At 49.4% G+C, this 20,280-nt stretch overlaps 1 long non-coding RNA gene across 1 annotated transcript in view; it reads left to right on the top strand.

Moving 5' to 3' along the window:
* Nucleotides 1–16,268: 16,268 nt before the first annotated feature.
* The window catches only part of LOC134956631 (uncharacterized), a 70,073-nt gene continuing 66,061 nt past the window's right edge, over nt 16,269–20,280 (top strand). Inside the window, exon 1 of the long non-coding RNA XR_010186034.1 lies at nt 16,269–16,862. This is a non-coding gene — a long non-coding RNA (uncharacterized LOC134956631). The remainder of the gene's footprint in view (nt 16,863–20,280) is intronic.

The raw sequence follows: 20,280 nt of genomic DNA, 5'->3' as shown, positions 1-20,280 counted from the left end.
ACGCACACAGCTGAAAACCTCTTACGGCAATTGAGGAAGATCATCGCGGAATGGCTTACCCCAATTGGACTCTCCTGTGGATTTGTGGCATCGGACAACGCCAGCAATATTGTGTGTGCATTAAATATGGGCAAATTCCAGCACGTCCCATGTTTTGCACATACCTTGAATTTGGTGGTGCAGAATTTTTTAAAAAACGACAGGGGCGTGCAAGAGATGCTGTCGGTGGCCAGAAGAATTGCGGGACACTTTCGGCGTACAGGCACCACGTACAGAAGACTGGAGCACCACCAAAAACGCCTGAACCTGCCCTGCCATCATCTGAAGCAAGAAGTGGTAACGAGGTGGAATTCAACCCTATATATGCTTCAGAGGTTGGAGGAGCAGCAAAAGGCCATTCAAGCCTATACAATTGAGCACGATATAGGAGGTGGAATGTACCTGTCTCAAGCGCAGTGGAGAATGATTTCAACGTTGTGCAAGGTTCTGCAACCTTTTGAACTTGCCACACGTGAAGTCAGTTCAGACACTGCCAGCCTGAGTCAGGTCATTCTCCTCATCAGGCTTTTGCAGAAGAAGCTGGAGGCATTGAAGGAGGAGCTAAAAGGGAGCGATTCCGCTAGGCATGTGGGACTTGTGGATGGAGCCCTTAATTCGCTTAACAAGGATTCACGGGTGGTCAATCTGTTGAAATCAGAGCACTACATTTTGGCCACCGTGCTCGATCCTAGATTTAAAACCTACCTTGGATCTCTCTTTCCGGCAGACACAAGTCTGCTGGGGTTCAAAGACCTGCTGGTGACAAAATTGTCAAGTCAAGCGGAACGCGACCTGTCAACATCTCCTCCTTCACATTCTCCCGCAACTGGGGGTGCGAGGAAAAGGCTCAGAATTCCGAGCCCACCCGCTGGCGGTGATGCAGGGCAGTCTGGAGCGACTGCTGATGCTGACATCTGGTCCGGACTGAAGGACCTGACAACGATTACGGACATGTCGTCTACTGTCACTGCATATGATTCTCTCCCCATTGAAAGAATGGTGGAGGATTATATGAGTGACCGCATCCAAGTAGGCACGTCAGACAGTCCGTACTTATACTGGCAGGAAAAAGAGGCAATTTGGAGGCCCTTGCACAAACTGGCTTTATTCTACCTAAGTTGCCCTCCCACAAGTGTGTACTCCGAAAGAGTGTTTAGTGCCGCCGCTCACCTTGTCAGCAATCGGCGTACGAGGTTACATCCAGAAAATGTGGAGAAGATGATGTTCATTAAAATGAATTATAATCAATTCCTCCGCGGAGACAGGGGCGGAACTGTGGGAGGCAGTGGAGTCGGCTGCCGCCGGGCTCCTGGCCACAAGGGGGCGCATCTCCTCCACTGTCTCCCGCAGCCTGAGAACTGCGCTGCTATTGCAGATGGAGGAGCTGTGTCAGTGACACGGAAGCTGCCTCCTGTAGAGAGAGATGGCACTGGCTGCAGCTAGGGGGAGCTCCAGAGCACAGCTCCTCCCGGGCCCTTAGTAAGCCAGCCGAGGGAAGCTCAGAACTCTCTGCTCCTCCATGCTCTGGATGATAGCCAAAGGTAGGCACTGTGTGGGGGGTGGGGGAGAGGTGTATTTGGGGGGGAAGTACTGTGTTTTGTGTGTGCTTGTTTTTAAGTGAGGTGTGTGTGTTTTTAAGGAAAGTTGTACATTCAAGTAAAAGAGGCATGTGTGATGTGTGTGTGAGAGTGGCATGTGTGTGAGAGGCATGTATGTGTATGTAAGTGAGAGGCATATGTGTGTGTGTGTGAGGCATGTGTATGTAAGTGGGAGGCATGTGTATGTAAGTGAGAGGCATGTGTGTGTGTGTGTGTGTGTGTGTGTGTGTGTGTGTGTGTGTGTGTGTGTGTGTGTGAGAGGCATGTGTATGTAAGGGGCCCTACACACTAGGCGATGCGCCACCAAGGTGCCCGACGGCCGATACGGCCGACGAGCGACCCGGCGGCGGGGGGGCAGTGACGGGGGGAGTGAAGTTTCTTTACTCCCCCCGTCACTCGGCTCCGTAGACTTGCAGGCAAATATGGACGATCTCGTCCATATTGGCCTGCATGCACAGCCGACATGGCCCCAGCGATGAACGAGCGCGGGGCCGCACATCGTTCATCGCTGGGGACTCCACACTGCACGATATGAACGATATCTCGTTCATTAATGAACAAGATCGTTCATATCGTGCAGTGAAATCGCTATGTGTGTAGGGCCTATAAGTGAGAGGCATGTGTATGTAAGTGAGAGGCATGTGTATATGAGAGGCACGTGTATGTGAGAGGCACTTGTGTGAGAGGTGTGTGTAAGTGAGAGGCACGTGTGTGAGAGGTGTGTGTAAGTGAGAGGCATGTGTATGTAAGTGAGAGGCGTGTGTGTTTAAGTGAGACGTGTGTGAGTGTTTAAGTGAATGAGGCGTTTGTGTTTTTTTTAATATATATCTAGTGTTCACGCTAGGTGTCTGCCCCTTTTTTAGACAGCTGAATCCCGCCCTGCCCGTTTTTGTGCGCCCTGCCGCCCCGCCGTTTGCTGCCTGCCGGACCCCTCCACGTCGGCCAGCCGTGCGCCGCCAGACCCGGTACGTACATGAGAGTCCCCCTGGGCTAAATTAACCTTGTAAGTATTTTGCAGCTGTAAACATTAATCTCAGTGCTCTCTACCTGGTGCAATGTATCTCAGTGCTCTCTACCTGGTGCAGTGTGCCTCAGTGCTCTCTACCTGGTGCAGTGTGCCTCAGTGCTCCCTACCTGGTGCAGTGTTCCTGAGTGCTCTCTACCTGGTGTAGTGTGCCTCAGTGCTCTCTACCTGGTGCAGTGTGCCTCAGTGCTCTCTACCTGGTGCAGTGTGCCTCAGTGCTCCCTATCACTGACCTGGTCGAAGGGTGTTGTGGACTCGGGGCTTCTTCCGGTGACAGGGAAGAGGAACCGCTACTGGGTCGCAATAGAGATGGCCGGATGTAGGTCTTCTTCATACAGGATGAAGACGGTAAGCAGGAAGCACGGAGGAATGATGAAGGTCTCCTGAAAAACAAGACTAGTGAAAGTGCTGAGTGCTGAGGTACAGAGATGCTGGTATTATTGAGGTGCTGAAGGCACTGAGGTGCTGAGACACCGAGGTACTGAGGTGTTGGAGTTCTGTGATACTAAGGTGCAGAGGCTCCGAGGTGCTGAGGTTCTATGGTGCTGAGGCACCGGAGTGCTGAGGAACAGAGGCACTGAGGTGCCGAGGTACTGAGGTGTTGGAGTTCTGTGATACTAAGGTGCAGAGGCTCCGAGGTGCTGAGGTTCTATGGTGCTGAGGCACCGGAGTGCTGAGGAACAGAGGCACTGAGGTGCCGAGGTACTGAGGTGCTGATGGCGCTCAGGCGCCTTGGTGGCACGGAGGTGCGTGATAGCGCTCGGGCGCTTGGAGGCACGGAAGTGCGTGATGGCGCTCGGGCGCTTGGAGGCACGGAGGTGCGTGATGGCGCTCGGGCGCTTGGAGGCACGGAGGTGCGTGATGGCGCTCGGGCGCTTGGAGGCACGGAGGTGCGTGATGGCGCTCGGGCGCTTGGAGGCACGGAGGTGCGTGATGGCGCTCGGGCGCTTGGAGGCACGGAAGTGCGTGAAGACACTGGAGACACTGGAGACACTGGAGACACTGGAGACACAGCGGAAAATAGGAACAAGGGAGCTCTGGAAATCACTGCTTCAGACAAGCAGAACGATGATACACAGGCGCCGGCTCCCTGCTCGGCGTCTGGCTTTGAACCTCCCGCCTTGGTCTGATTGGCGGAGCGGGCAGATGACGTCAGCCCCGCTCCGCCTACCTAATCTAAAGCAGCATGGCGGCGCCCACGCTCCGGGAGCCGCCGGAGAGACCCGCCGACCCGACGCCGGACCCCCGAGGCCGCCGGAGGGGAGAGACGCCAGGCCATCCAGGACACCCGCAGCGGTAAGCGCGGCCGCCGCTGCCCGCGGGGTGTGACAGTACCCCCTCCTCCAGGAGTGGCCCCTGGACACTTTCCGGGTTTAGTTGGATGTCTGGAATGGAAGATTCGAACCAGTCGGGGAGCCATTACCTCAGTAGCATTGATCCAACTTCTCTCTTCAGGACCATAACCTTTCCATTCTACCAAGTACTGTAATTTCTTATGAAAATAACGAGAGTCAAGAATAGCTTTGATTTCAAATTCTGTCCCAGCTTCAGACACAGTAGTAGTTGGCCTAGGAGATGCTGAGTGGAACCGATTTAGAATGAGGGGGCGGAGGAGAGAGACGTGGAAGGAGTTTGGAATTCGAAGGTGGGAAGGCAACTCCAATTTGCAAACGACCGGGTTCAAGACTTGCCGCACTGAGAAAGGACCAATGAACCTTGGGGCAAATTTCATGGTGGGTACTTTCAAACGAAGATTGCGGGTAGAGAGCCATACCTTGTCACCAACCTTATATTGAGGAGCTGCTCGTCGTTTCCTATCCGCAAAGAATTTATAGCGACCGGAAACCCTCTTAAGATTGGCATGAACTCGGCTCCAAATTTGAGTGAAATGTCGAAGAGTTGAGGCTGCAGCAGGAACTTCTTCTGGAGGACAAATGGGCAACTCCGGAACTTGGGGATGAAATCCATAATTAATAAAGAATGGAGACTCACCAGTAGAAGAATGATAAAAATGGTTGTGGGCAAACTCAGCCCACGGCAACAACTCCACCCAGTTATCTTGTGAAGGGGAAAGGTAAATGCGGAGAAAAGTCTCTAGATCCTGATTGACGCGTTCAGTTTGCCCATTAGTCTGTGGATGGTAAGCAGAAGAGAATTTGAGCTTAATTTGTAGAGTTGAACAGAGGGCTCTCCAGAATCTCGCTGTAAACTGTACTCCCCGATCTGAGACTATTTCCAGAGGTAACCCGTGCAGGCGGAAATGCTCTTGGATGAATAACAGGGCCAACTTGGAAGCGGAGGGTAATCCGGTCAACGGAATAAAATGTGCCATCTTAGAGAATCGGTCAATGATCACCCAAATGGTGTTATGACCCTTAGAGAGCGGTAATTCAGTAACAAAGTCCATCGAGATATGAGTCCAAGGCTTTTTAGGAATGGACAAAGGATGCAACAAACCCGTAGGCGGCAGACGTGGAGTTTTGTGCTGAGCACATTGAGGACACGAATTGACATACTCTTGAACATCTTTTTTCATAGTGTCCCACCAGTATGATCTTCGCAGAAATTCCCACATTTTCTGAATTCCCGGATGACCAGAAAACTTAGAAGTGTGTGCCCACTGCAACAGTCTCGGTCGAAATTTAACTGGTACCGACATTCTTCCCGGAGGAGGGCCCAACCTAGTGGGAGCTGCAGAAATAGAGATGGGACTGAGGATTAATGCCTTCCCCATAGTATTCTCCTCATCGGAAGCCATCACTGAACGGGATAGGGCATCCGCCTTGGTATTTAGAATTCCAGCCCGATACTTGATGATAAAGGAAAATCTGGTAAAGAAGAGCGCCCATCTCGCCTGACGGGGGTTCAAACATTGGGCCGTCTTTAGATACAGTAAATTCTTGTGGTCCGTAAAAATTGTGATTAAGTGTTTAGCACCCTCCAGAAGATACCTCCATTCTTCCAACGCAGATTTAATTGCCAGTAGCTCTTTGTCTCCGATGGTGTAATTTAGTTCAGCAGGGGAGAACTTGCGAGAATGAAACCCACACGGATGCAACTTCCCATCTGAGGCGTATTGCGAGAGTACAGCACCTATGCCTACCGTGGAAGCATCAACCTCCAAAAAGAATGGTTTTAGGAAATCTGGCTGCTGAAGTACGGGAGCAGATATAAAGGCGGTCTTCAACTGTTTGAACGCTGCTATTGCTTCAGAAGGCCAATTGCTTGGGTCAGCCCCTTTTTTAGTCAGAGCCGTAATAGGTGCCACGATGGTAGAGAAACCTCTTATAAATTTCCGATAATAATTTGCGAATCCTAGAAATCGTTGCACTGCTTTTAAGGAAAGAGGTTGAGTCCAATCCCGGATGGCCGAAAGTTTCTCCGGATCCATACGCAATTCAGTTCCAGAAATAATGTAGCCCAAAAATGAAATAGAAGGAACCTCAAAGGTGCACTTGGAGATCTTGCCATAAAGATGATTCTTGCGCAACCGAAGGAGTACTTCCTTAACTTGTAGTCGGTGCTCAGAAAGATTCTTAGAAAAAATCAAAATGTCATCCAAATAGACTACTACATTCAGATACAACATATCCCGAAAGACTTCATTAATGAATCCTTGAAAGACAGCGGGGGCGTTGCTGAGGCCAAATGGCATTACCAGGTACTCATAATGCCCATCTCTCGTATTGAAAGCCGTCTTCCACTCATCTCCTTGACGAATACGTATCAAGTTGTATGCTCCTCTTAAGTCAAGCTTAGTAAATACTCGAGCTCCACGCACTCTATCAAAAAGCTCTGTGATGAGCGGCAGAGGATACTTGTTTTTAATGGTGACTTCATTTAAACCACGATAGTCGATGCATGGTCTCAGCCCTCCATCTTTTTTTTTTACAAAGAAGAAGCCAGCTCCCGCTGGAGAAGTGGAGGGACGGATGAAGCCCTTCTGCAAATTCGACTTAATGTACTCAGACATAGCTTGTGTCTCTGGAACCGACAAAGGATAAGTGCGACCTCGAGGCGGTATTTTCCCAGGAATGAGCTCAATGGGACAGTCCCAAGCCCTATGCGGAGGTAATTTATCAGCCGCCTGTTCCGAGAAGACATCCAAAAACTCTCGATAAGCCTCAGGAACTAACTCCACGTCCAACTTGGCCGACGCACGGAGTGGAACGACAGGAGTAAGACAATTCAATCGGCAGAAAGGACTCCAAGAAATTATTTGTGTCGACCCCCAGTCGACATGAGGGTTGTGTAGCCTGAGCCAGGGAAAACCCAAAACGAGATCGTGAGACATTTCCTGAATAACTAGAAACTTCAGTTGTTCATGATGTAAAGCTCCCACTTGTAGCTGAATTGACTCAGACTGACTCGTAATCAAGGCGTTAGGAATTTGAACCCCGTTAATGGCTGTAATAGTAATAGGTCGTTCGACCAACTGTAATTTCAAACCCAAACTCTGGGCGCAGGAAAGAGAAATAAAATTCCCCGCAGCACCTGAATCCAAAAGAGCCATAACGGTCTTGACTTTTGTTTTAGTAGACAAAGATACTGAGAGTAAACAGTCCAGTTCTGGAGAAGATTGAGAAACCACACCCAGCTTGACTTCCCCGGAACAGGCTAGGATTGCCCGTTTCCCGGGCGAGCTTTGCAAGACTTGAGGAAGTGATCCGCGGCTCCACAGTAGAGGCAAAGTTTGTTCTCACGTCGACGCTGTCGCTCCTCTGGAGACAGTCGAGACCGATTAATTTGCATGGGTTCGTCTGGAGCTGTCGTAACCGATGGTTTAGACGGAGGAGCCCGGAATCTGCACCGATCAGACCGAGAACGTTCGCCAACTCGTTCCTGCATGCGGAGATCCACTTTCACACAGAGCGAGATCAACTGTTCCAAGGAATCTGGCAAATCTCTTGTAATCAATTCGTCTTTAAGACGGTCGGACAGCCCGTTCCAGAAAGCGGCCCGTAAGGCATCATTATCCCAGCGCAATTCGGAAGCTATGGTCTGAAAATGAATCACATACTGACCCACTGAACGAGAGCCTTGTCGAACTCTAAGAAGATCTGAAGAGGCAGCGGCCGTTCTGCCAGGCTCATCAAAGATCCGGCGGAAAGATGAGATGAAATTAGTGTAGTTGGAAACCAAAGGATCAGATCGCTCCCATAAAGGAGACACCCATTCCAACGCTGAACCCTCAAGCAAGGAAATAATGTATGCTACTTTGGATCGATCCGTGGGAAAATTGTGTGCGAGGAGTTCAAACTGCACCTCGCACTGGTTAAGAAAACCACGGCAATTCTTCGGGTTGCCGTTGTAGCGAGAGGGAGTGGGAAGCTGAAGGCGTGACCTGGTACCGGACACTGCGTGAGCATTAACAGGAACGACTGCCGGAGTGGGTACTGGAGCTGGAACTGGAACTACTGAAGCCAGGGAAACCTGAATTTGATCCAACCTGCCGGATAGCTCTTGGAGATACCGCATCACCTGGTTTTGCGCCGCTTCCTGACTCTGTACACGGGAAACCAGATCTTGGATGGCACTTGCTTCTGGGTTCCGATTCCCCGGGTCCATGTGGCCTGTGTATACTATCACTGACCTGGTCGAAGGGTGTTGTGGACTCGGGGCTTCTTCCGGTGACAGGGAAGAGGAACCGCTACTGGGTCGCAATAGAGATGGCCGGATGTAGGTCTTCTTCATACAGGATGAAGACGGTAAGCAGGAAGCACGGAGGAATGATGAAGGTCTCCTGAAAAACAAGACTAGTGAAAGTGCTGAGTGCTGAGGTACAGAGATGCTGGTATTATTGAGGTGCTGAAGGCACTGAGGTGCTGAGACACCGAGGTACTGAGGTGTTGGAGTTCTGTGATACTAAGGTGCAGAGGCTCCGAGGTGCTGAGGTTCTATGGTGCTGAGGCACCGGAGTGCTGAGGAACAGAGGCACTGAGGTGCCGAGGTACTGAGGTGTTGGAGTTCTGTGATACTAAGGTGCAGAGGCTCCGAGGTGCTGAGGTTCTATGGTGCTGAGGCACCGGAGTGCTGAGGAACAGAGGCACTGAGGTGCCGAGGTACTGAGGTACTGATGGCGCTCAGGCGCCTTGGTGGCACGGAGGTGCGTGATAGCGCTCGGGCGCTTGGAGGCACGGAAGTGCGTGATGGCGCTCGGGCGCTTGGAGGCACGGAGGTGCGTGATGGCGCTCGGGCGCTTGGAGGCACGGAGGTGCGTGATGGCGCTCGGGCGCTTGGAGGCACGGAGGTGCGTGATGGCGCTCGGGCGCTTGGAGGCACGGAGGTGCGTGATGGCGCTCGGGCGCTTGGAGGCACGGAGGTGCGTGATGGCGCTCGGGCGCTTGGAGGCACGGAAGTGCGTGAAGACACTGGAGACACTGGAGACACTGGAGACACTGGAGACACTGGAGACACAGCGGAAAATAGGAACAAGGGAGCTCTGGAAATCACTGCTTCAGACAAGCAGAACGATGATACACAGGCGCCGGCTCCCTGCTCGGCGTCTGGCTTTGAACCTCCCGCCTTGGTCTGATTGGCGGAGCGGGCAGATGACGTCAGCCCCGCTCCGCCTACCTAATCTAAAGCAGCATGGCGGCGCCCTCGCTCCGGGAGCCGCCGGAGAGACCCGCCGACCCGACGCCGGACCCCCGAGGCCGCCGGAGGGGAGAGACGCCAGGCCATCCAGGACACCCGCAGCGGTAAGCGCGGCCGCCGCTGCCCGCGGGGTGTGACAGCTCCCTACCTGGTGCAGTGTGCCTCAGTGCTCCCTACCTGGTGCAGTGTGCCTGAGTGCTCTCTACCTGGTGCAGTGTGCCTCAGTGCTCTCTACCTGGTGTAGTGTGCCTCAGTGCTCTCTACCTGGTGCAGTGTGCCTCAGTGCTCCCTACCTGGTGCAGTGTGCCTCAGTGCTCCCTACCTGGTGCAGTGTGCCTCAGTGCTCCCTACCTGGTGCAGTGTGCCTGAGTGCTCTCTACCTGGTGCAGTGTGCCTCAGTGCTCTCTACCTGGTGCAGTGTGCCTCAGTGCTCTCTACCTGGTGCAGTGTGCCTCAGTGCTCTCTACCTGGTGCAGTGTGCCTCAGTGCTCTTTACCTGGTGCAGTGTGCCTCAGTGCTCTCTACCTGGTGCAGTGTGCCTCAGTGCTCTCTACCTGGTGCAGTGTGCCTCAGTGCTCTCTACCTGGTGCAGTGTGCCTCAGTGCTCTCTACCTGGTGCAGTGTGCCTCAGTGCTCTCTACCTGGTGCAGTGTGCCTCAGTGCTCTTTACCTGGTGCAGTGTGCCTCAGTGCTCTCTACCTGGTGCAGTGTGCCTCAGTGCTCTCTACCTGGTGCAATGTGTCTCAGTGCTCTCTACCTGGTGCAATGTATCTCAGTGCTCTCTACCTGGTGCATTGTGCCTCAGTGCTCTTTACCTGGTGCAATGTGTCTCAGTGCTCTCTACCTGGTGCAATGTGCCTCAGTGCTCCCTACCTGACGCAATGTGTATAATGTGCTCTATCTGACGCAATGTGTATAATGTGCTCTATCTGGCGCAATATGTATAACGTGCTCTACCTGGCGCAGTGTGTATAGGAGGTTCTAACTGGTGCAATGTGTATTAGGGGCACTACCTTCCCCACGAAACAACGCCCCTAGATTTTTGCTGCGCACCTTCGGTGCGCACTGTCCATGTTTTGGCCATAGGAATGGGAGCACCAAGCATTATAGTATGTACCTAAGTTTGCCCATCTAACTTAAAAATGTGCCCTCCCGAATGAAAAATGTGCCCTCCCCGTGATCAGCACCCTGCCCTAAAAAAAAATACCACAGTGAACACTAATTATATTGGCACACCGCTGCGCCAAAGCATCTCCATGGAGACCTGGCGGGTGAGGGAGCACTGTAGGTGTACTATAATGGTATGCTGGTGTCTGTTTTATTGTAATGACTGACTTGGAGTGCGTCCACTTTCTATGTGTATCTATATTACTATTGGGAAAGGTACCTGAGCACGCTGCTACTGTTCACCCTGGGTGCCGGATAGCTACATATGGTATGTGTGTGTATGTGTAGGGGGGCACCAAAATGTATCATGCCTCCGGGCGACTAGGACGAACTTACGCCACTGCGCGGAGACATTGACCAGCAGCAATTGCCTCCACAAAGTACACAGGGAGCTGAGATGGTGGATTCCAGTGGGGACGAATTGATAATCTGTGAGGAGCGGGATGTACACGGTGATATATCGGAGGATGATGATGAGGTGGACATCTTGCCTCTGTAGAGCCAGTTTGTGCAAGGAGAGATTAATTGCTTCTTTTTCGGTGGGGGTCCAAACCAACCCGTCATTTCAGTCACAGTCGTGTGGCAGACCCTGTCACTGAAATGATGGGTTGGTTAAAGTGTGCATGTCCTGTTTATACAACATAAGGGTGGGTGGGAGGGCCCAAGGACAATTCCATCTTGCACCTCTTTTTTCTTTAATTTTTATTTGCATCATGTGCTGTTTGGGGAGTGTTTTTTGGAAGGGCCATCCTGCGTGACACTGCAGTGCCACTCCTAGATGGGCCAGGTGTTTGTGTCGGCCACTAGGGTCGCTTATCTTACTCACACAGCTACCTCATTGCGCCTCTTTTTTTCTTTGCGTCATGTGCTGTTTGGGGAGTGTTTTTTGGAAGGGCCATCCTGCGTGACACTGCAGTGCCACTCCTAGATGGGCCAGGTGTTTGTGTCGGCCACTAGGGTCGCTTAGCTTAGTCATCCAGCGACCTCGGTGCAAATTTTAGGACTAAAAATAATATTGTGAGGTGTGAGGTATTCAGAATAGACTGAAAATGAGTGGAAATTATGGTTTTTGAGGTTAATAATACTTTGGGATCAAAATGACCCCCAAATTCTATGATTTAAGCTGTTTTTTTGTGTTTTTTGTAAAAAACACCCGAATCCAAAACACACCCAAATCCGACAAAAAAAATTCGGTGAGGTTTTGCCAAAACGCGGTCGAACCCAAAACACGGCCGCGGAACCGAACCCAAAACCAAAACACAAAACCCGAAAAATTTCAAGTGCACATCTCTACTGTATATTGTGCGTGACTGGGTCTGTATACAGAGCAGAACAGAACTTGTACTGGAAAAAAGCTGAGGCTGCTACATTGTAGCACTTTGTATATAGACTCAGAGACTCAGTCGTACACAGATACACAAGTGTCACATTACTCAGCACAGTCTCCTTGCAAAAAGGGGCGTGGCCTATGGGAAAGGGTGCGTGGCCTCGCGGGAGGACCCGCGATCGCGAGCCACGCCCCCGATTTCGTCATTGAGGGGGCATGCCACGCGCGCCGTGAGCTGCTGGCATGCCCTCTCTCCCTCTGTCTGCACTGAATAGACGCTGTGCGCATGCGCACAGCGTCTATTCATCGCTGCTCTGCTAAGCAGAGCAGCGCGTGCAGGAGCCTCCCAACTGCCCCCCCCCCCACCGCGGGACACTGCGGCCCGCGGGTGGGACAGCGGGACAGTCCCCAAAAAATGGGACTGTCCCGCGAAAATCGGGACAGTTGGGAGGTATGTCCTGGTGCGTCCTAGTCTCATTGCATTGTGGGCTTACCTGCAATGGTGACATCATAGGATTTCGTATTATCAATGGGGGTAATTCCAAGTTGATCGCAGCAGGAATTTTGTTAGCAGTTGGGCAAAACCATGTGCAGTGCAGGGGAGGCAGATATAACATGTGCAGAGAGAGTTAGATTTGGGTGGGGTGAGTTCAATCTGCAATCTAATTTGCAGTGTAAAAATAAAGCAGCCAGAATTTACCCTGCACAGAAACAAAATAACCCACCCAAATCTAACTCTCTCTGCACATGTTACATCCGCCCCCTCCTGCAGTGCACATGGTTTTGCCCAACTGTTAACAAAATTCCTGCTGCGATCAACTTGGAATTACCCCCAATGTGCGGGAAACAAAGATAATGCTGAATGTGGGTGGTTGTTACTTTTTCTGGAAGCCAAAAACCATATTGAGACAATATTGATAAAACATGAGACCCCGCGAAGCTCGAGAACCAGCGATGTCTATGTACTGACAGCGGCTTAGATGATTGTAACCTCCTGATAGTCAAACAGATTTTTTTCTTATCTGTTACGTTTACAAAACAAAGAAAAGTCAGGTGATTATTTCACTCGCCCGGAAATTCGGGGGATCGGTGGGAAACATAAATATTTTGCTCACAGTGAGAAAACACATGAAGGAATATTGTATAAACAGCCTTTCCTATGCAGCAAAACAAGGACATCATTATAAAATCAATATGTTAATTGGTAGTCATCACTTTACTTATTACATCATTTGCATGAGAAAAAAAACTATTTTCATAAATTTGCATAAATTCCAGTAACCATCCGATTCTGAGTCACCGTTGCGTCTGTATGTAGATTGTGGACTTATTCAGTGAGGGTTTAGATCAGGGTATTATCCATATGGAAGAATCTTCTGATTCTACTCGCTCTGCATGTGTGACAACAGGCACGGTATCAGCTATGCTGGGATATGTAGTACCCCAAAGAGCTGGGAGAGGGCTGAACGCAAATCAGACGAAATTGCACCTGCGTTGCGTGCATGGAATGAAATGCGTATATTCACCATTTTCGTGTCCAGACCACCCCTATGGGTACGCGGAACCCTGTCCTGGTACCTAGCATTACAGATTAGGTTGTTGGGAAACTAGAGGAGCCTACTAGCCAAGGACTAGTACATAGAGGGTTAACTGACTGATATAAAGTATAATCACAAAACAAACGAAGGTCTGGAGCCTGAAGAAGCCCCGAAATTGCCACAGGGAGTAACCAGAGAGAGGTCAGGAGCCAAACCAGGTCATACTGTATGCTGGAGAGATAAGGAAATGACAGGACTGAGTGCCGAAGCTGGCTCTTCAGCCTGAGACGCTGGCCCCTCACCACAGCCAGAGCACGGCTCATACAGGAGGGAGATTTGAATTTGCCGCCCTTGTGACATAAGCAGTCACATGACAGCCGCATGCCTGTCCCTATAGAGCAGGGGTGGGCAATTAGCAGCTGTTGAACTGCACATTCCCACCATGCACTGCCACCGTTGCAGCGTGCCCTGATAGCAAAACTGTGGCAGGGCTTGCTGGTATATGTAGTCCCACAGCAGCTGGAGGGACTGCCATAGAGAGAAGATTGCGGCCCTGGCACTAGCATCAGTGATGAGCGCACAGTAAGCAACAAGAGCCCTGGGGAGAGCCGCCATTGGAGGCGGTGGGAAAGCCAGATGATACACGTGGCAACACGGTGGTGTAGCGGTCAGCATTACTGCCTCACAGTGCCGAGGTCATGAGTTTAATTCCCGGCTTATGGTTCATCTGTGTGGAGTGTGTATGTTCTCTCTGTGTTTGTATATGGTTCCCCTGGGTGCACCCATTTCATCCTACACTCCAGAAACATACTGGTAGGTTAACTGGCCCCGTACAAAAACATAACCTGAGTGTAATATACAGTTGTAATGGCAGCACCTCGTCAGCCTGTGCAGGTAGGGAAGGTGCCGCACACTCAGCGTCGGTCAGGGCGTGACACACAGGCGAGACAGGGGGCAGAGGAGTGAATGATCCCCTGACTTGCGGCTGCATACTGTAGGAGCGGTGAAGAGGTCTCTGATTGAAGGTGACAGTGAAAGATGAGGGATGGAGAGAGACAGCATCGAGGTGATAAAGGATGTGGAGAGATCCTTATATTACATGGCTGGCAGCTGTGAGATCTTCCCACCTTCCTGTATGACAGACAGAGTAACACACAGAAAGAAAAATGATTTCTAAGCTTTGCTAAATGGTGGCTGAGTGCACCTAAGGGGGCGATTCCGGTGTGAGCGCATACCTGTCCTCAGGCACAGAACCTCTCAGGAGGCTACATCTGAGGCTCCCCGCTTACCACCAGCGAGATGTGAGACTGCCTGGGAATGATATCTCTGTGAGACAAATGGTAAGAACGTAGATATAATAAATATATAACTCTGTGTAGCAGCTGCGTAGGGTCAACGCCGCTCGTCTATGTTTTGTCATCATTGTAGCTGGTGAGGGAGGATGTGGGGCAATGGTCAGTGTTGTGGTGGGGGGAGAGGTTGGTGTTGCTTTGGCAGTGGCGTGATAGGGGCGATCGATAATGTTGTGCCTAGGGGCAGCCTGACCCCTAAATTCGCCTCCTGAATTCGCCTCTGACCCCGAGCTCTAATAGTCTCAGCGTTGACCTTTCCGCGTAGATTATAAGCAAAAGGCGGAATCATGTTTCTCTGTTGCACGGTGCCGGCCCCACCTCCGAAGCCGTAACGGCATGGGAGAGGGCAGAGGCCGCTGGCAGGAGAGAGCGTAGACCTGTCCGGACACAGGGTGCGTGCCCGGAGTGTCCCCTTTGCAAGCTCCAGGGAGTCCAGGCATCACTACAGCATTGTTACTGGCTGCAGAGTGCCAGTTCTGTGGCACCATACACAAGGTCCTGTGCCCCATGCAACAAAACCGCATATACACCCCTTCCTGCATCCCGGCTGTAAGATCTCATGTCTATTTATGATGGCGGGCCTATTTTTATGTAGAGGCCTGGAGCTGTCATTCCATCCACCCCATTGCTAATCTGCCTGTGCCCAGGCTTACCTTTCCTTTGGTTTACCCCTCTTCCCCCCTCTCTCCAACTCTTCCCCCCGTCTCACTCTATGGGGTAAATTTACTAAGGTGGGAGTTTTTCTTAGAACTAGTGATGTTGCCCATAGCAACCAATCAGATTCTACTTAACATTTATCAAGCTGCTTCTAGAAGATAATAGATAGAATCTGATTGGTTGCTATAGGCAACATCACCAGTTCTAAAAACTCCCACCTTAGTAAATTTACCCCAATGTCCCCTAACAGTTCCCATATTAGGATTTCTCATGCATACGTGCATAAATCGCCCCTTTATTCTCCCTGTGTGTGATACAATTTATAACTGACATATATAGTAAAATATTCATATTACAGACGTCATATTATAATTAAGTAGTAAACTGAATAAATAACCAGTCACTTGCAGAATACATTAAAAAAAAAAACAATATTCTGCAATTCATATTTCTGCTTTCTAAGTAATTCTCCCTGAAGTCACAATAATTCATTGTACGTTTAGGCTGACCGGCGATCTATTGTATCAGGCGCTTTTGATCCCTAAGGAAGAAAGAATATTAAACTATTACCATTTCCATGGCTTCCCCGGACATTTGCTGCACATGGGTAAATTCCAGCTCTCCACAAACGCAGAGTAAATGCCATTTTGTTATTTCTATAGACCTGAGACACAAAGGGAGATGGGAAGAATATTCCCAGCAATTCTCTGCTAATGACCCTGGAAATTTGATAACTGTGTGGTGCATTCAGTAATAATTGTTAAGACGGGCTTCTGTTTTCAGAGGCTCTCCACGCCGAGGCTGCGGCAAAGAATTCCAAAAATTGCAGTCACCACCGAATTAGTAGCGAGTTTGTCTGGTGTCGCACTAATGGGCTCCTCCGCTGACGTGTTGAAAGATAATAGGAAAATACAGAAGAGACACAGTGCCTGCTCTGAAGTGTCTGCTTATATGGAGACTGCACACAGAGCGGGCCTGGGAGGGCTGCCTGCACTCCTGCAGTCTGGAGGGGGGACTCATAAAGGAGGTGATACATCATACTATGTCACTCAGAGGGAAGTAAATAAATGTATCAAAGGGTGACATTAATGTAAAACCAAGCTACAGAAATAATCGCCAACTGTCTGTGCATTAAAGCTCATTCATCAGGCATTTAGGGTGAATGACAGTGACAGCCAATATAGCTGAACAGCACATGTAGAGATAATAACATCATATAACCTTCCCAAGTGACAATTCCCCGGCCTGGGCTTGTGGCGCAGAGTGGCTGTTGGAGAGCTTCTCCCTGGATTGAGCAGAATGTGGGATAACTCCCAGAAGAGGGGAAGGACTCAATTCAGCGTCATGAGCTCCACATGTGGCAGCCAATCACAGTAGCCCGGCATTATACGTTTTCCCGCGCACCGCTTTGGGGCGATGGAGGTGATTGTCAGTTCAGAGGAATGGCCGAAGTCTGAACCAGGAGATCACAAGAAGCAGTTCCAAGGGAATAGGCCAGGAGAGTCGTCAGACAGACCGGAGCAGAACACTGAGAATGTACTGGGACCAGACGCTGGAGTACAGGTATGGAGCCTAACACTCCCTTCTATAGGGAGATTATACAACCACTGTAGGTAGAGCATGGCGCACGCCCCTAGGGAGCCAGCCAGGGGAGCTGCCCACCAGTGCAGCCCAAGATAAGGGGATGCCGGCGGTGCTTGCAGTGACCAGGGAGAAGGCAGCACCATCAATGAGATGACGTCAAGTGCGGTGGTGGCCAACACCAGCTCACAAGGGTAACACCGCAGCCCCGCGCGACCGGGCCGTATTAAGCATCGGGCTCCTGTGCACTCTTACAAAACGCAAACTTGGTGCAAGTACAAATAGACGAATGTGTTTGCATCGGCAACAGCCTCAGACCCAGATAGGCTGAGCAAAGTATATGCCTGTACCTTTCCTGGTCTGTCTGAGAGCCCGACATAGCAGCAAAAGCGCATTTCCTTCTTGAACTTGAGCTATGTGTCCGCGATGGCGTCTGCGAAAACCAGCGCATGCATGCATCAAAGACCGTGTGCCATCACATCCAGAGAGCTGCCTTTGTGATTCTAATTGTATTTCTATTGTATTTCTAGGAACATACCGGCATTATTAACGCTGGTACTTACCTGATAAGTGTCGGGGTGTATTGCAGATGCAATACATAGTACATCCCTCCCAACGTACCGAGCAATCAGCCCCTAACTGTCATCTCAAATACAGCCTGTAACATGGCAGCTGGGAGCTGATTGGCTGGTACTTTATCTTTGTCCAATTTATCACTCTCTTAGTACATAGACCCCTATGTTATTTAACCGCCCATTTTTTCCGTTTGTGTTTGCTCTTTGTTGCACACTGTTCCCGCGTCCAGCGCCTGTCTTACATCCGCTCACCTGTTTATTGTTCTTTATGTTAGTAAGGGGGCTGTAGATGTATACTGTATGTGGATGGTGGTAGCTACATCATTGCCATCCACTTGTCATACAGGAAGTGTTTGTTATACAGGAAGTGCCTCTGCAGCCATTGTTCAGCATGATTGCAGTGAGTAAAGAGACACTTCTGCAGCTCTCCAGAGTCCTGTGCTGACTTGCACACAGACCATTTTTTAAAGTTATCCAGTGGCACCCCCAAAATGGAACCCACCCCACTGACACGAAGGTGAAACAGCCAGGATCCTCTTACATGTGATGCTGCCGGCTGTCAGGACTCCTCCCACCGCGCTGCGCGATAAGCAGACTCTAATACATAACTTCAATCAAAATTTGAACTGATTCTGAAAATGAAAGAGAATAATTATATTCTGTATTGTACAAGTCGCACAAGCTCTCGGCTCCCCATGTTTACTAAACCTTTCATTCCAAAGGACGATTGTCCTAATGCATTAGAGCGTGAAATAAAACATTTATATTTATAATACGGCTGCATTTATAGCAGGAAACAGGCATTCCATGTCTAATCTTTAACTTTCTCCCAAGAAAGATTATTATCGATGTTGGAACTATCCAGCACTGCTCCTTTCTACGTTTCACGGTCAGATTCTGAATCCGCTTTCTGTCTCAGAAAGAGTTTATTTAATATAAGTATGAGGACACGCCGGTGAAGCAGAGCCAATTTTTTTTTTTATATATATAACTTTTTGAGTTACATCAGTGCTGAATTATTTAGGGTTATATGTAGCATATTACATATGCAAGTTTTTTTGGAACATTTGTTATGATCTTTTTATATTTTTATATATTACAGAACGCTGCAGGGAAAAGAGTAAAATAAGCAGCTAATTATTGTTTATGTAGTATTTTCAGTGTCGCCTTTGATCTATAAGTTGTAGGGCATTATGGCATGTGTTAAAGAACTTTGTATTTATTTTTTTAACAACTAATAAGAAAATTGTATAATAATTAGCATTTTTTTTTGGAGACAAAAAAATTTCTATACAACCCCCTAAACACTAATATAAAATAGTGTATAAATAAAATTGTGCGCAGACTCTATGGGCCTAATTCAGACCTGATCGCAGCAGCAAATTTGTTAGCAGTTGGGCAAAACCATGCACTATGAAAATAAAGCATGAAATAAAGCAGCCAGTATTTACCCTGCACAGAAACAATATAACCCACCCAAATCTAACTCTCTCTGCACATGTTACATCTGCCCCACCTGCAGTGCACATGGGGGGGTAATTCCAAGTTGATCGCAGCAGAACATTTTTTAGCAGTTGGGCAAAACCATGTGTACTGCAGGGGAGGCAGATGTAACATGTGCAGAGAGAGTTAGATTTGGGTTGGTTATTTTATTTCTGTGCAGGGAAAATACTGGCTGCTTTATTTTTACACTGCAAATTAGATTGCAGATTGAACACACCCCACCCAAATCTAACTCTCTCTGCACATGTTATATCTGCCTCCCCTGCAGTGCACATGGTTTTGCCCAATTGCTAACAAAGGGGGTAATTCCAAGTTGATCGCAGCAGGATTTTTGTTAGCAATTGGGCAAAACCATGTGCACTGCAGGGGAGACAGATATAACATGTGCAGAGAGAGATAGATTTGGGTGGGGTGTGTTCAATCTGCAATCTAATTTGCAGTGTAAAAATAAAGCAGCCAGTATTTACTAGGGATGAGTGGGTTCGGTTCCTCGGAATCCGAACCCGCCCGAACTTCAGTTTTTTTTACACGGGGCCGAGCGACTCGGATCTTCCCACCTTGCTCGGTTAACCCGAGCGCGCCCGAACGTCATCATCCCGCTGTCGGATTCTCGCGAGGCTCGGATTCTATCGCGAGACTCGGATTCTATATAAGGAGCCGCGCGTCGCCGCCATTTTCACACGTGCATTGAGATTCATAGGGAGAGGACGTGGCTAGCGTCCTCTCCGTTTATAGAGAAGAGAGTGAGACAGTAGAGAGAGACACAGTAGTAATTTTGGGGAGCATTAGGAGGAGTACTAGTAGTTACTTGCTGAAGTGATAGATAGTGTGACTGTATTATCTGACTTGTGGGGGAGACACTGACAGTGGGGAGCAGTTAGAGTCTGAGAGCAGGACTCAGGAGTACATATAACGTACAGTGCACACTTTTGCTGCCAGAGTGCCACACTGCCATTGTGACCACACTGACCACCAGTATAATATATATTGTGATTGTCTGCTTAGGAGTACTACTTGCAAGTTGCTGATAGTGTGACCAGTGACCTGACCACCAGTTTAATAATCACCACCAGTGAGTTTAATATATATATATATATATATATATAATTGTATATAATATATATATAATATTGTATACCACCTACCCGTGGTTTTTTTTTTTTTTTTCTTCTTTATACATACTACTATAGTAGCTTACTGTAGCAGTCTGCGGTGCTGCTGAGCTGACAGTGTCCAGCAGGTCCGTCATCAGTCATTACATAATAAATATATATACCTGTCCGGCTGCAGTACTAGTGATATTATATATATATATATTGATT

Source organism: Pseudophryne corroboree, chromosome 9 (genome assembly GCF_028390025.1).
Source record: "Pseudophryne corroboree isolate aPseCor3 chromosome 9, aPseCor3.hap2, whole genome shotgun sequence".
NCBI lineage: Eukaryota > Metazoa > Chordata > Amphibia > Anura > Myobatrachidae > Pseudophryne > Pseudophryne corroboree.
Note: the sequence above shows the minus strand (reverse complement) of the source record. Positions and strands in the feature narration are given on the sequence as shown.